At 44.9% G+C, this 14,154-nt stretch overlaps 2 long non-coding RNA genes across 2 annotated transcripts in view; one reads left to right on the top strand and one right to left on the bottom strand.

The window, feature by feature from the left end:
* Positions 1-14,154, bottom strand: part of LOC308194932 — an 82,983-nt gene that overhangs the window by 55,893 nt on the left and 12,936 nt on the right. The window contains exon 4 of the long non-coding RNA XR_013951075.1: positions 5,272-5,446. This is a non-coding gene — a long non-coding RNA (uncharacterized lncRNA). The remainder of the gene's footprint in view (positions 1-5,271; positions 5,447-14,154) is intronic.
* LOC308194939 lies at positions 2,779-10,181 on the top strand. The gene is made up of 2 exons (XR_013951089.1): positions 2,779-4,797; positions 7,878-10,181. It is a non-coding gene; the product is annotated as an uncharacterized lncRNA (long non-coding RNA).

Raw genomic sequence — 14,154 nt, forward strand, 5'->3', positions numbered from 1 at the left:
AAGTACCAGAAAAAAAAAAAAGACATGAAAAAGGAAGCCATCAGGAGAAAAAAAGGGAAAAATCCTTCATTACTTTTTTCTGAGCTACATCTGTGTGTCTTGTGGTTTCTTCTTGTGGTGGACTTTGCTATTCCAATTGCCACACTGTCAGTAAGGATGGAGCTTGTATGTGACCGGTTCTCACTTGGACAAGTTGAGTTTTCCTCCCTGGAGAGCGAGCTGACTTGCTTCAGGTGAAAGCCAAAGTGCTGGCCAGCTTGTAAACAGCATAAATGATGAGCAAGTGAGATGCAGCCTTCAGACACTGATGCAAATGGTCCGTGTTTTGTAGCAGCAACACAGGCAACAGCTGTTTAAATCTATTCCTAAGCTTCTGGCTGCTTCTGCCAGTTCTGGGGGCTCCTGCCACCACCGTGGTGCCCAGGAAGGATGTGAGGCTCACTCTGCCTGCTGGAGTACAATCCCTCTGCCTCTGGCTGGCGACTGCCCTGCACCACCCCTTGGTGGGGGATTCCCCTACATGTATACCCAGAGAGATCTGGGTTCAACAGGAAGACAGGTCCCTGGCTCACCAATATTCCCTGCATGCCAAGTCCACTTGTTCACAGTGAGGCAGTCTTTTGCTCTAGGTGCCAGGGCTTTGTCGCCAGCCACAGAAAGCAGCACTTAACTATGTTGAAGGCTGCTCCTGTTGTCAACATCCCTGCCTGCTGCGGTGCCACTTCCATCAGGGACTGTGTCCTGAATGTAGCTGAGTGAAATGAATGATGGGCTGAATTATGAAGACATGGGGCTGTGGGAGTCTGACGAGTGCTGCTATGACTTTGAAACAATGGAAAATATTAAATAAACCCTAATTCCCTTCTGGCACATATACACACTATAAATAAACATTGTAAGTATGTAAATAGCACACAGCTCCTAGGATCACCTGGATCACCTTTTGAAATAGCAGGCAGAGGTGTCTGCTACTCTACAATAGAGGGATTATGTTTGGCCAAATTATGCAATTCATTTAAATGCATGCTGTACAGTAGCATAATTTTTGGAAACCATATTGTTTGGCCCTTCTGAGAGATTCCCAGAAGTAATTCCTGCGAGGAGCACACACCCAAGCCAGTCAGAATTTCTGGAATGACATTCCAGTTGCTCAACACGTGGTTATGCAGATAGAAGAGAAAACAGAGCGACGCCTTAGCCAGTATAATAGATAAGGGTGTGAGAATTCAACTCGCTGGCTAGCACATGAAAGTGTGAATGACCTCGCCCCACGTCCAGGATTGCTCAAGCCATAGGAGATGTCAGTATCGATACACACATCTTCGTTTATAGTCACAGGATAATACTCTTCTAAATGTTTGCTTCTGCCCTCAGACCTTAACCCTAGAACGGAGAGAAAGTGCAACACTTGTTGAACAAAGTGTTTGCAAAGTTGTTCACCTCTGTCTGCAGAAAAGGATCACTGCAGTTCTGCCTTTTATTATTCAATCCAATGGAAGACCTGCTGCCTCTTCAGATAAACTCACATGCAATTAGAGGAGGTCGAAGTAACGGGTTCTCAGTTTTCTGAGAACTGAGACAAGTGGCTCCACACTGTTATTCTCCTGTATAACAACTGGGTGACCATCCCTACATTACATGGAAAGTGGCTCCTCTCGGCCGTAAAATCACAGAGTACATTCAACCTCCATCTATAAAGCACCACAAAGCTTGAATCAAACATAATGTTGTGTGTGTCCTCAGTATCTGCCAGGGACGGGCCAAGAATTCTTCTACTATGTCCATAACCAGAAGAAAAGAATCTAGACAATTAATTCATTGCCTAGCAGATGTTGGCAGTTGTAGCCAGAAGTTACGGGTTAGGAGGGGGAAGGAGACAAGGGGAATTGCTCGATGTTCATTCCTCCTCATGAAAGCTGAGGTGAAGATATCATTTTGAAAATGCAAGATGCAATGAAATACCTGGTGGGTAGAAGTTGGGGATAGGTGCTGGGTGAAGGGGCACCCAAACCCTCACCCCAGAGGAACCCTGTTAAGTTTTGGGACTACGACCAAAACGAACAGTCCGGTGCTAATACAACAGGCCCAGTACACATCCTACAAAACCTTGAGTTGAAAAAACACCATGTTTAAACAGAAGGGGTGTTCACATTTCAAGTAAATGTTTTTTTCCTTAGCTACAGGGAGACCTTTGGTAGCCATCAGTGTGTCTTGTGTTACAATTAGGTTCCTAACCCGGCTACAACACTGATTAAAGTGATTAATGCAACCAAGGCCTGCGAGTAGAGGTATGAGTAGGGAGGATTAAATGAGAGAGAAAACACGGCAAGGAATGCCTCTCCCACAGGAAAGAAAGGTGCTTGCAACAGATGCTAGAACATATCCCAGAAGCATTAAGGACTCCCTCAACCTGTAAGCTGGCCTGCAACTCCTGGTTTTCTACCCTTTATTAGCAATGAATCAAACCCTTCATTCCTGATCCTGGAACGTGATTTTCTAGTGACTTCTCTGTGCTCCAAGGAAGAGACAGTAAAGGCGATGAATTAAGAAAGCTATCTTTTATTGATCTGTCCCTCTTTGTTTATTTTTAGCCTTTCTAATAGCTCTGCTGTAACCTAGAGATACAAAAAAATATATGGGAAGCTCCTGTGGCTTGCTACATGAGGTTATATTAGAACATTGCTGGGTCTCTCCAAATTATGGGAGATGGGCCAGACCCTCAGAAATAGTAAGACCCTTAATTCTTGTTGGAAGAAAAGGATCTTTGAGTACCTGGACCTGGCTGTCTAATGTCCTCATTCCAAATGTATCTGTAACTTGTCATGCACTAAGTGACTAATGCCAAGACTCTCCATGTCTCAATAAAGTCAGCAGGGTTCAGACTGCCCTGGTACAGTCTAGCGAACGGTTCTCTGCAAACACTTGCCTCAAACCCTAGTGACATGGCACATGTACAGTTCCCTCTCCCAGCTTGCTTTGCAATGTTACTGAGGTTGCAAAGCCAGGCATTCAAAGTTCATAAGAGTACAGGCAGTGTAACCTTCATCCTGGCTGTTTACACGTGCTTTGCTAAGGCCTTGAATTATGAGCCACACCAGACCACGTCCAGATTTTTCTGCCACAAATTTTCTTCAGATGAAGACAATGGCCCAGCCTGTTCCTCTAGAGAAAGCCTTGTCTGTTGAGCAGCCGCATCTCAGTGAAGTACACAACAGTGTTCAATGGAAGGGCATTTTGTATGTAAGAAGGTGTGTATTGGTGGGTGCAAACAGCTCTGGGTTCCTTAAAAATATCACCTATCAATAGATAATGGGAGAGCAAAGGAATTATCTAAGACATTATGACTATAATGGCTAAGTGCCAAAAATGTGGAGGAAGGTGTTAATTGCAAGTTTGGCTGTAGTACAGCCAGGGATTCCCAACATAACCAATCAGGGAGACCCTTACGTGTAGTGGATCCAACAAGCAAACTCTCCATTTACTCCAGGGACAGCACCATCATTAGGCACCATCGTTAGGCACTGCACCCAGCAGTAGTGCTAAGGTGGGATTTCGCCTTCACCCAAAATCATCCATCTTCTCTCTCTGAAGAAATGTCTAGCACTTAAACAGACTTCAGCCTCTGAAAAATATTGAAGCTCTAACCAGAGAAAATCGTATGTGCACAGAGACTAATTTCCACCTACTAATGATGTAGTACACAGGATATTGGGATGCAAATATTCATACCAGCCCACCTGCTGCAGAACTCTGACCTTCCCTTTTACAACCACACCTGCACATGCAGTATGGCTATAGCTAGAGCTTATTCAGAGTGACTCCTGTCTGGCATATCTCACACAGACTGAACCCCTTTTATCAGCAGTTCTACCCAAGATCATGTCATACCTGCTGGCAAAGAAAGTTACCAGAATTTCTCTCAAGCCTCCTGCAACACATGAGATGGAAATGCAGTTGACGCTACCTACAGCTGAGAGCTTATCTATAGAGTCACCGACTTCCTACCATTCCCCTCTTTCACTGTTCCACCATTGCCAGCCACGGTACTGGGACAATCCCTTACTTTTAGAAGTGTCAAGGAGGCTACTAGAGCATAGGTCTGGGTAACAGTGATTGAGAGCTTTGTTTCAAGACACTACTCCTATTTCACACAGCTGCAGATGGGTGCTTGGTCATTTGGGCTGAGCAGTCAGGCACAGCTGGAGATAGTCAGCTCACGCTTGTGTGTACTCCTGGCCCAAGAAGCAGTGTGACAGACCTTGTAGGCATGAAGTTGGTTGGGTCTTTCTGTTGGGAAGAAGCTATGGGCCACTGGAAACCCACGCTTTTCTGCTTTGTGTTATCCATGGGAATTAAATTACGGTATCTCAATTTAGCTACGTTAGAAGTTAAGCAATAATCTTCGCTGGTCTGGGCACTGACGCCAACCTGCAGGCTGCCTTCTCAGCCTGATGTCAGACCTGCCTTATCACCGTGGACTTGCCCTGCGATCTGAACTCCACGCTGACCCTGGCTGCACTGTAACAGGCAGGTGTGAGATGCTGAACGTCTAAGGAAACCCCCTAGACCAAGGTTAAAAACCCCATCTGAAGCTTTTAATGCTGGTTAGCCATCTCTCTGCCTGAAAGGCAGAAGTGACCAAGGGTATTCGTTTTACCAGAAAAATCTGCTCCACTGAGAATAAAAATACTAACATTTCCCTTGATTTAAAATTTAATAAAAAGATATGAAATTGGTAAGAAGGTTTGGATTTACCTCAAAACTTTACTCTGCTTATTAGCTGAATGAATGTACAAGGTAAGCTTCATCTTGGTATCACTGGTTATATATGCTTTCTGGGAATGGCAGTGGTTTCTAGGGCTATTAAGTATTTGTCTGCATGAACGATGTGTTTTTGCTTTTGCTCACTGGCACACTGCTAACGTACTTTCCCCAAGAGATGTTTGTTGTACCAAAATAGCAACTGAATGAATGAAAGTTCAAGTAGAGCTATAAATAGAAAGGGCACCAGGTTTTCACTGTGCGTATATAAACTGTTTCACACCCACTTCCTCTTGTCTGCCATTAACTCTGAGTTCTGAAGTGAAACAACCTTTCTGCACTTTGGAAGAACAAACAGCAGAACAATAAAGAGACCAAATTGCTACGAGAAAGTCACTGAAGTTCTGCACAGGAAAGGAAAGACAGAGAGTCTATTCTATATATAGTGCTGTACCCTTTGGCTGAAGTTGCCAAATAGTAATACCTGGTTTAAATTTTAGCAATACTTACGTGGGAATTTGGGGCTGGAAGAACGAAAATGACTTGGGTGGAATTTCACCCTCTCTGTTCTTCTTTAATGGTCCCTCTCACACACAATGTGGAGCAGAGCCAAACGCTCAGTCTGTGGGTAATGCCAAGTTGCACCTCCTGGTGGAAACCAGCCTCCAGAAAAGAACAGGCAGGGCTGAGGGCAGAAAAACAGGGAGAGAAACTTCAGGAGATGTAAAAAGAGAAAGAAAAGCTAAGAAAAGAAACAAGTTTTTTTTTTTTTTTTTAATGAACAAAACCCACTTGCTTTTCACACCAAAGACAGAGCACACAGGCATTCTTCTGATGTCGCTTTTGGATATAAATATATACCTCTTCTTGTCACCACTGGTTGTGTTTAGGACAACTAGGGACAGAAGGTAAGGAGCTACAAATACAAATTGGGTGGGAAAGTAAGTGCTCTAGGAGACAATCTCTGCTTCAAGATGCAGCCCTCACGAAAAAAGCTGATAAACCCTCACACTATGCCATAATTTCTTGTGCTTCCCCTGGGCAGGCACTGTCTAGAAGTTCTCTCATGGAAGGATGTTAATGTTCAACTATTGGTGTTGAGAGAAAAAAAAAAAACAACTAGAAGAATGTAGCTGGGGCAGGCTAGGTTAGATGAGGTGGGAACTCCTTTCAGTTTTAGTAGCTGGAAATAGATACCAGACAAAATCTCACTAACAAGAAACTCTTGCCCAAAATGTAGGCTCATAAAAATAAAATGAGTTGGAGGGTTGGGTTTATTATTGTCTCAGCATGTGATATGACATCTGCACATATAAAGGGATGTCCTTCTTGCTGTTTATGGAGGTTACTTGGAGGTTGGCATATGTAACACTTGGCCTGTTGGGAGTTTCGTGCTGTTTCTAGGTGCGAATGTGATAATGAGTAACAGAAGAAAGTATCACAACATGTCTCAATGTGTCTCATCTTCTGATGAGAACTCCAGACCACTTCTGCACAGCTGTCTGAACAGAGCTCCCATCTGATCTTGATCGTTTCACTCCTAGCAATGGAAGTGGCTGTAGGTTTTTTTTTTTTTAACTTAAAAAATGTTGAGGAAACTAAATGGAAATGCTGACAGAACAACTTCCTGACTTTCTTCTGAGCAACTGGACATGCTAGATATTTGCTCAATCTCATTTACATCGGTGTGTATCGCACTGGGGGCTGGGTGGAGAGGTGAATTCGGCTCACACCAGTGAACGGGTTGCTCCTGAAATCTGCTGTTGAATCACTGCTTGTTAACCCTGGGACCAGATTTACTGAGTCAGATGGTCACTGCCAGTCTGTTTTCTCCCTCATCCCTCCCAAAACAGCACCGCAGGGAAACAGCTTGGATGAGAAATGAACTCCCTAGCTGTGTTTATAAAAGTGCTGCAGTGCAAAGCTGCTTATCCCAGGACTTGCACTACTGTATACAATGTGAGCAAGGAAATAATCTGTCTGGGAAGATGCTGCTGTACATGAAAGCATCTGCCTGCAGCTAGATTCCATCAAAGAGTAGATCTGTGGATTGATTTTCCCAGTATGACATCTTCCATCTGCAGAACATTCAAAGGTTCTTTTATTAGCCCCGCTGTTGTTCATGATTCCAGCAACATGATGAAACAGCTCATAAAAGGGCACCCGGCTCCACTGCCCCATAAGCAATACAGAAAGTCCCAAGGTGAGGTGGTGGCAGAAGCAGGGCCATGGTAACACGGAGGAGCACGGGAAATGCATTTCTCAGCTTGCCTTTTAATGGAAGCCCACCTCACCTCCTGGGGACAAAGCCCAAGAATCAGCTTGTGCCAGCACGGCTCACATGAGCAAACTGCATGACAAACGTGAACGCTGTTGGTGAAAATGGAACATTCCTTTCCTATTTCTGTCTCCTGGTTGGGTTCTCTGCATGCACGGGCACGTTTCTATGCATTTTCATTGCATTTGCAATGATGTCATGGACAACCTTTTGCTGACTTATGACCCACAACAGGCAAAGTACCATTGGCTTCTGGAACAATGAAGAAAGTCAGTAAGAAAGCAGGAATAACATTAATTAAATAAGCACAGCAAACAGAGGGACAGAAGTGACACGTAATTCCCACAGTGACCTGCCATGGGTATTTCTGAAGGAGCCAGTGAATAGGGGAGGCTGTCAGAACACCAAGATTTGGACACAGCAGAATATGTTACCTAGGGCTGAGTATCTGAAGCCTGAAGAGCCACATCAAACATTTCTGGACACAGTATACAGCATGTCAATTTGCTGGGGACTGGGCTCTGCCACAGGACATGCTAATACCATACAAGAGGTCTGAAAAAATCCTTGGAGCAACCACACAAATTTGCATATCCTCCTCCAGAAAAGGATTTTATTAGATGGCTAAGACAATTTATTTAGCATCAGGGTGCTTTGATGTCCTGAACCTATTAGAAAGCTCTATTAGACCATTATGTTGTTGAAATACAGTCTCCTCTGTGTCAGACCGAAGCTATTCCTGAGCCGTTCCCTGTGCTTCTTATTTATGGGAGAGGAATATGTTGATCCCCAAGAGCATTTCCTACCGATCCACTTCTCTTTATCATCTGATTTACAGGTCTGATCTTGACTTTTCACCACACCCAGACTTCCCATTGACTTCAAGGAGCAGGACTCTGTGGGGGCAGTGTGAAAGTCACCCAATAAAGGTTTTCAAGAGGAAGCGGCTGAATTCATCACCACCGAAATTTACATAGATCTAGAAGATGACAGGTTTGCTATGGCAAGCACAATGAGCAGTGTCAACTGAAGTGGTACGACAAAACGAAGAAGGACCATGCAGAGCAGCCCCAGTGTTTGCAGTGACAACCCTTCCTTCCTGCTCCTCAGCGTGCTGACTGTATGCCCTGCCTGCAGCAGGGCAGACCCCCCTCTCCCAGCCCCTGGATGGCAAGTACATTATATCTCACGTACATTATCTGTGGCTCACAAGGAACTGCCACGGATGCAGATTCACTGCCATTTCGTACCACCCGCTCCAAAATGACAGTGGAAGCACCAGTCTCTAAGACAGACTGGATTATTGTTGTTTCCTCCATGAAGAATTTGCCACAAACGCTTCGCTAATCCTCAGCTCAAATTAGAGACTTCTCATGTCAGATGCTGCGTGCATAAAGCATGCGTTACCTTTAGAGCTGGACAAAGACTAGGGCAGCTGTAAAAGGCCCCAAAGCAGTGCAGAGAACCACGTGCAATGCTGGAGCAAGGGAAAGCCTGACCCAGCCTCATCTCCCAGACACCTCTGAAGCAGCCTTGGAGACACCGGGACACAGCAAGGCTTTGCCAGCTGCATTGCTAGCACATGGTGCAACTACAGCACATTGATCTTGTGCCTGGATAACCCTAATAATGCTGTGATTAATTATAAATCCTGCTTCTGTAAGGTTTGGAGGGGAAGAAACCTTCTCCTTCTGCCGAGGAGAAAGAGAAATGATGCCCTTGAATAGCACTGTTTGTATAAATGACTGTGCTTTTTACCCAGAGTTCATCTGCCGAGTTCTCTGGTTTGGGAGGAGCCTGTGTGAGTTTTGATGTGTAAAGCAGGGTAATGGATTTTCATTATTAAAGGGCTTACAAATTGGCTGGCAAGCCCCAGGTGAGAGGTCACTGTACAAATAAAAGGTTTGAGCTGAGTGAGGAAGCTTGGGTTTGACTAGGAGGACATGGAAAAAAGGTTTTGCTCTGCAGGACGGCAGGTTGGCCTGTCTGAACAGAAACTAACTCACAGGCTCTTTTTTCACTCTGAGTTTCTCCATCAGGCCGTTTGTAGAGTGTGTTGAGCAGGGCTGATAATAGTAGAATTAATTCCATCCCGAGGTTTTAATAAATCTGTCTGCAGCAGAGAGGAACTGAATTTGTCACAGGTTTGGCTAAGGCAGTCTGTGCAGTGTAAGAGGATCTGACCACAGACTGACAGAGAGCACCCCTCAGACCAGGTGCCAGTGCTGTGCATGTGGTACTGGTGCCAGACAAACCAGTGGGGCATCTAAAGCCAGGCTCTTCATATTTTGGGGCTCGGAGGGGTTAGGAGTGGGAGGAAAGCTGTCTGAATGACTAGGAAAGTTTTATCCTTCCCAAAGGCAGATGGGATGGAGATGGAGTTGCAGTTTCCCTTATTCCAGAGAAGGACCCCTAGACAGACAGGTGCCTGGGTACTGGCTGAAGGGTCATATCATAATGGCAGCAGTGATGCTTGTTTAAAGCAGTCCAAGTGTTGCAGCTTAAAGGGATGCTAGGTCCGCAGGAAAAAATACATCATAACTGACAGACAAGACAGCTAGATCTAGTGAATACACACTAAGGCACTGTATCATGGGATACATGAGACTATTGCGGCTCCCCTTGACCTCAGGTTCGTCATGCCATCTGTTTCAGGGGTGGCAAACACAGGCTTCCACCAGAAAAGAGAAGTCTCAAGAAACAAAACTGGAAGGAGGAATTAACAGTGTGGATTTCCCAGAAGGTTAATGATGGGCTTGGTCCAGCACTCTCTGTAAAACCACCCACAGTATCTCCAGCTATGGTGACACGCTCTTCATCTCAGTATAATCTTTCCCTTTTCCAGCTCCAACTCCTGCAATGATATGAGTTTCCCACCTTTAATTTTAAAGAAAGAAAGGATAAAGAACTACCTTTCTAGTCCACAGGCTTACAAAGAGATATTAAAATGTTTGCCCCCTGCATTCTGAAAGATGACTAGCAAATAAGTGTAATTCAAAATATGTAGATTAAAATGTCACGTGCCATCAAGTTGATACGAACCTTCAGGTTTTTGAGGGCTCTACTTGTGACTTCTGAGCATGAGGGTTTAGTTACGCAGCAGGCAAGAGTGCCATGCTTGCCTCAGCAATTCCATGTCAAATACACTTCACTGACAAGCAAAGAAATGCAAATGTAAGTTGGGATTTCAGACTCCTGACTGTTTCTGTCCCCTTTGCGCACTGTAATGAGGACTAATCAGAAACTGCCTTCATGCAGTTTCTGGCTTTTTTCCACTGGCTTTAATTACTGACTTTCAGGAGGCATTTACACAATGGAGGTTTAATAGTAACTTGGGGGGAGGCAGAAAGAAAGAGATCTCAGCAGGAAGGGAGACCCTCCTCTTCCTCTCCGCTCTCCAGGATTTGGAAGGCCAAGAGGGATTCGACAGATGCAAAGTAATGGCACTTTGTGTACTGAAGGCAGCCCAGCAGCAGCTGTGAAGAGCATCTCAGAGACAATTCAGGCCTGGGGATAAAGGTGGCTGTGACAAGTTCCTTAAGCTTATCTAACCCTCTAGCAAGAGAAATATCAGCCTTTGTGGTTTTTAACTGCTGGAAAAAATGTATGCCCCTATCTCCCCTTGTGGGGGAGCTGCATCAGGTGGCACGAGGGATAGTGTTCCCTTTGTTCCTAAGGCTGCAGGGAAGGAGACAACATGCACATGTGAGGTACAGGCCACGGTGTTGATCCAACAAGCAGGGATAAGCTTTCCCAAGTCCCACAGTGCTCTTTGGCTCAAGCTGTGCTCTGGCAGCAGCAGTCTAGACAGGACAATTTGGGATGGCAGCTTTACTTAGGGCCTCCGGAGGAGCCTGAGGTAGACTCAAGCTTTTGATTCATATTCAGGCTGTGTTCTCTTGAGTTCAGCACTGCATTAACCCAAACCAGAGGCTTTTTTTTTCTTTTTTTTTCCTCCCCTTCATGAACCTCATGCAGGTGTCTTTCCTGCAGCAGAATCCTCTCCCTCCCTAGACATCGCTGTTTTCCAAGCTGCCAAAAGCTCTGTCTATTCTTTCTTTGCAGTCTGGTCAGATTGTAGAAGCAAAACTCAAAGACCTCCCAAAAATCCTGCAGCCCAGATGCAGCAGGAGTCTTCTTCCTCCTACACAGTGCTCTGCAGGGGTTGAAAAAGTCCTGAGGATGCTAGAATATGTTAAGGAAAGACAGTTGTGCTGCTGTGTACTTTTATAATGCAGTAACACCTTGGATCCGCTCACAGACTTAGTCATCCTGTTCCCCATTTTTCTTCTCAAACTACGAGAGTCTAAGGTGGCACAGCTGAAGAGGGACATAAAATGGCTTTAGCAGCAGGAGAGAACAAACGAATTGGATCTCTCAAACTCAAAAAGCAGAGGACTAAAGGAGAACACAACAGAGCTCCAGAGTGACATAGAGGATGCAGTCAGGGAATGATTTTTTATTTTTTTTCCTGTAAAACAAGAAGTAGGAAAAAATAATCATAATTATTAGACTGCAGTTCTGAACCAGAAGAACTTTTCCCACAATGATTTGCTTCAAGGCTGCCACCCAAATTTGCTCACTGCAGCCATCATTCTTTTTCATCTTTTTCGTGCATTATTTACCTGTGGAACTCATTGCCACAGCTTGCAGTCAAAGTCAAAAGCACAAACTGGTTGAAAAGTGACCTAAAAAAAATCCAAAGAGGGTTCGTCAAAGAATAGTGAACATTATGGTGTGAATGTTATGTTACTATTTTTAATTTCCATTTTTCTTCTCTCATTCTTCTCCTGTCTTCCCCTTTCTCTTGAATCTGTGTACATCCCATTTCCTATGACACGTTGAGTTTTCAGTGTTACTGCTGGGCTTGAAGAGATGGTTTCTTTTATTTGCCTTTCAGCCATAAGTTGCAATTATGTTTCACAATAATTAAGACGCAGAAATGAGGTGATAGGATGTGATAACTTTTTTTCCCTGAAAGTAGATTTCGAGGTACCAGCTGGTTTGGCAGAACAATGCCTTGTCAGCAAGTAAAGGGAATATACTGTCCCAAAAAGATGTGCTCACCAAAATCATCAGCGCCGGTCTGTCTCAGATTCATTTAGGTCTACTTCCAGCACACCCACAGAGTGGTATATAGTTTGGGAACTACTACACAAACACTCAAAAATACTGCAGTTTCACATTGGTGGCATCAACTCTTCCTTGCTCTCACTCCCCATCACTCTTCTCTGGGTTTGTGGGGATGAACTCATTTTAGTAAGTTATGTCTTGCCTGTTATGTCTGAATAGCTTGATGCAGCGGACAAGCCTCATCAGGGAGCTGAATAACTTGCAATTTCACTCCAATGCTGAAAGGCAAGTTTGCACTGAGAGCATTTGCAAGAGGTTTCTGCTGTGGCTGTAAGGGTAACGGAGGGCAAGAGCTGCACCCCTGCAGCATTAGGTGCAGCTTGGTCACTTGGCTGCTGTGGCCAGAAGCTCCTACCATCTGAAGAGAAAATGTTAAGATTTTTTTTGCCTTGGGAGGCAGGTGACTAAATGTGTGCCACAGGATGAAAGGCAGGGGATGCAGTACCAGGCTGGCTGTGCTGGGGCGCTGCTTCCCAGCAGAAACTGATGGTCCCAGGAAAAGGCAGCTGTGCCTCGGGAATGGCGAAGGAAAGCTGGCTGAGGGGCGCAAGGTTCCTGTGGTGCCTCTGAACTGAGGGTGAGCCTGGTTAGCCAGAGTGGTGGGAGGGGAGTAGAGAATGCTTTTACTTTGCATTTCATGAACAATCAAACACACTAAAATGATTCATTTCTTCACGAAATGTGAGTGCTCAGGTCTGCAGATACAAGATAGCTGTTGGTTTTTTTTGTTTTGTTGTGTTTTGTTTTGTCAATGGGAGGCCAACAAAGAATTTTCCCCAAGCAAGCATACACTGAGCAATGCCAGAGTACAAACTGATCTCTTGTTCTCTTCATTTCTAAGTCATAACCAATGTAACAGTGGATATCAAAGAAGTTTCACAGGTAATCTGACTACTGTGCATCCAACACCAGTGGCTTGGTGTCTGATTCCACAGGCCATAAATAATTGTGCATTTTCAATGGAAAACCTACACATTGAGGTGACAAGTTACTTTGGTTTTGGTTTCTAAAGGATTTGGGCTATCTCCTGACATCGATGGCCAGGCCTTACCTTCCTGCTCTTCAGGAGACATCTGGGCAGTACTCGGGCACAAAGAGATGTTTAGCAAATAATTGCACAAGGTCATTCAGTGCAACTTGTGAAATCCTGGTTTGGGGAAGTTTTCAATGTAAGGCAGTTCGTATTCAATTGGTTTTCGATAGTGAAATCCCTTCAACTTGTGGATTGTAGAGCACTTCCAGAAGCAACAGAGAGAAACTGACCCTTAAGGTATGTCTGGAAAGGCTGCAAGAGCAAATTTCAGCCAACCTTGTCCCATTTTCCAGCTTGTAAGACCACTCATACAGAGCCGTGCCTGAGTCAGGAGAAGCAGTGACCAAGCAAACCTTCTTCTTATCCTGTACAGAGTAACAAGATCAAGTGAGTAATGGAGGGCTCGCACAGCTTACAGGAGGTAGCAAGGCTGATGCTGCTCTGTAGCAGCTGGCTTCCTTTTCTGCATTCCTGTTGGCCCAACAGCCTGACCAATACATCCTACCTCTTTTACCCTCCTTAGCTACAATGGAGGCAAAAAGATGTCACTAGCAGAAGTCTAGTGGATTTTGATGCAACTAAAGAAGCATGGGAGACTCAAGCTCAAGGTCCTGTTTCCTCTCATGCCTAAACAAAGATTACAGATCTTTGTTTAATCATTCCCTGGGTGAAAACACACTGTAGCAATTATCCCTCTCAGCTCACTGAGTGACTCTCCCTCCATGTCCAGCCGAAGAGAAATATCTGCGCTGGCTCCTTTGACACAGTACAGGTGCTGAGAGTTGCAACATGCCTCAGAAGGCAGCACTGGACAGCCTGGCTCCCCTGATCGCATCGTTGCACCACAGAGAAGAGCAGCAGGTGACATGGAGGAAGGGGGACTGCGACCCGGGAGGTCAGCAGCTCCATCACTCTGAGAGATGTCTCTGGGAGAAATGAATCACTTGAG

The sequence above is a fragment of the Anser brachyrhynchus genome (assembly GCF_964034855.1).
Source record: "Anser brachyrhynchus genome assembly, chromosome: 4".
NCBI lineage: Eukaryota > Metazoa > Chordata > Aves > Anseriformes > Anatidae > Anser > Anser brachyrhynchus.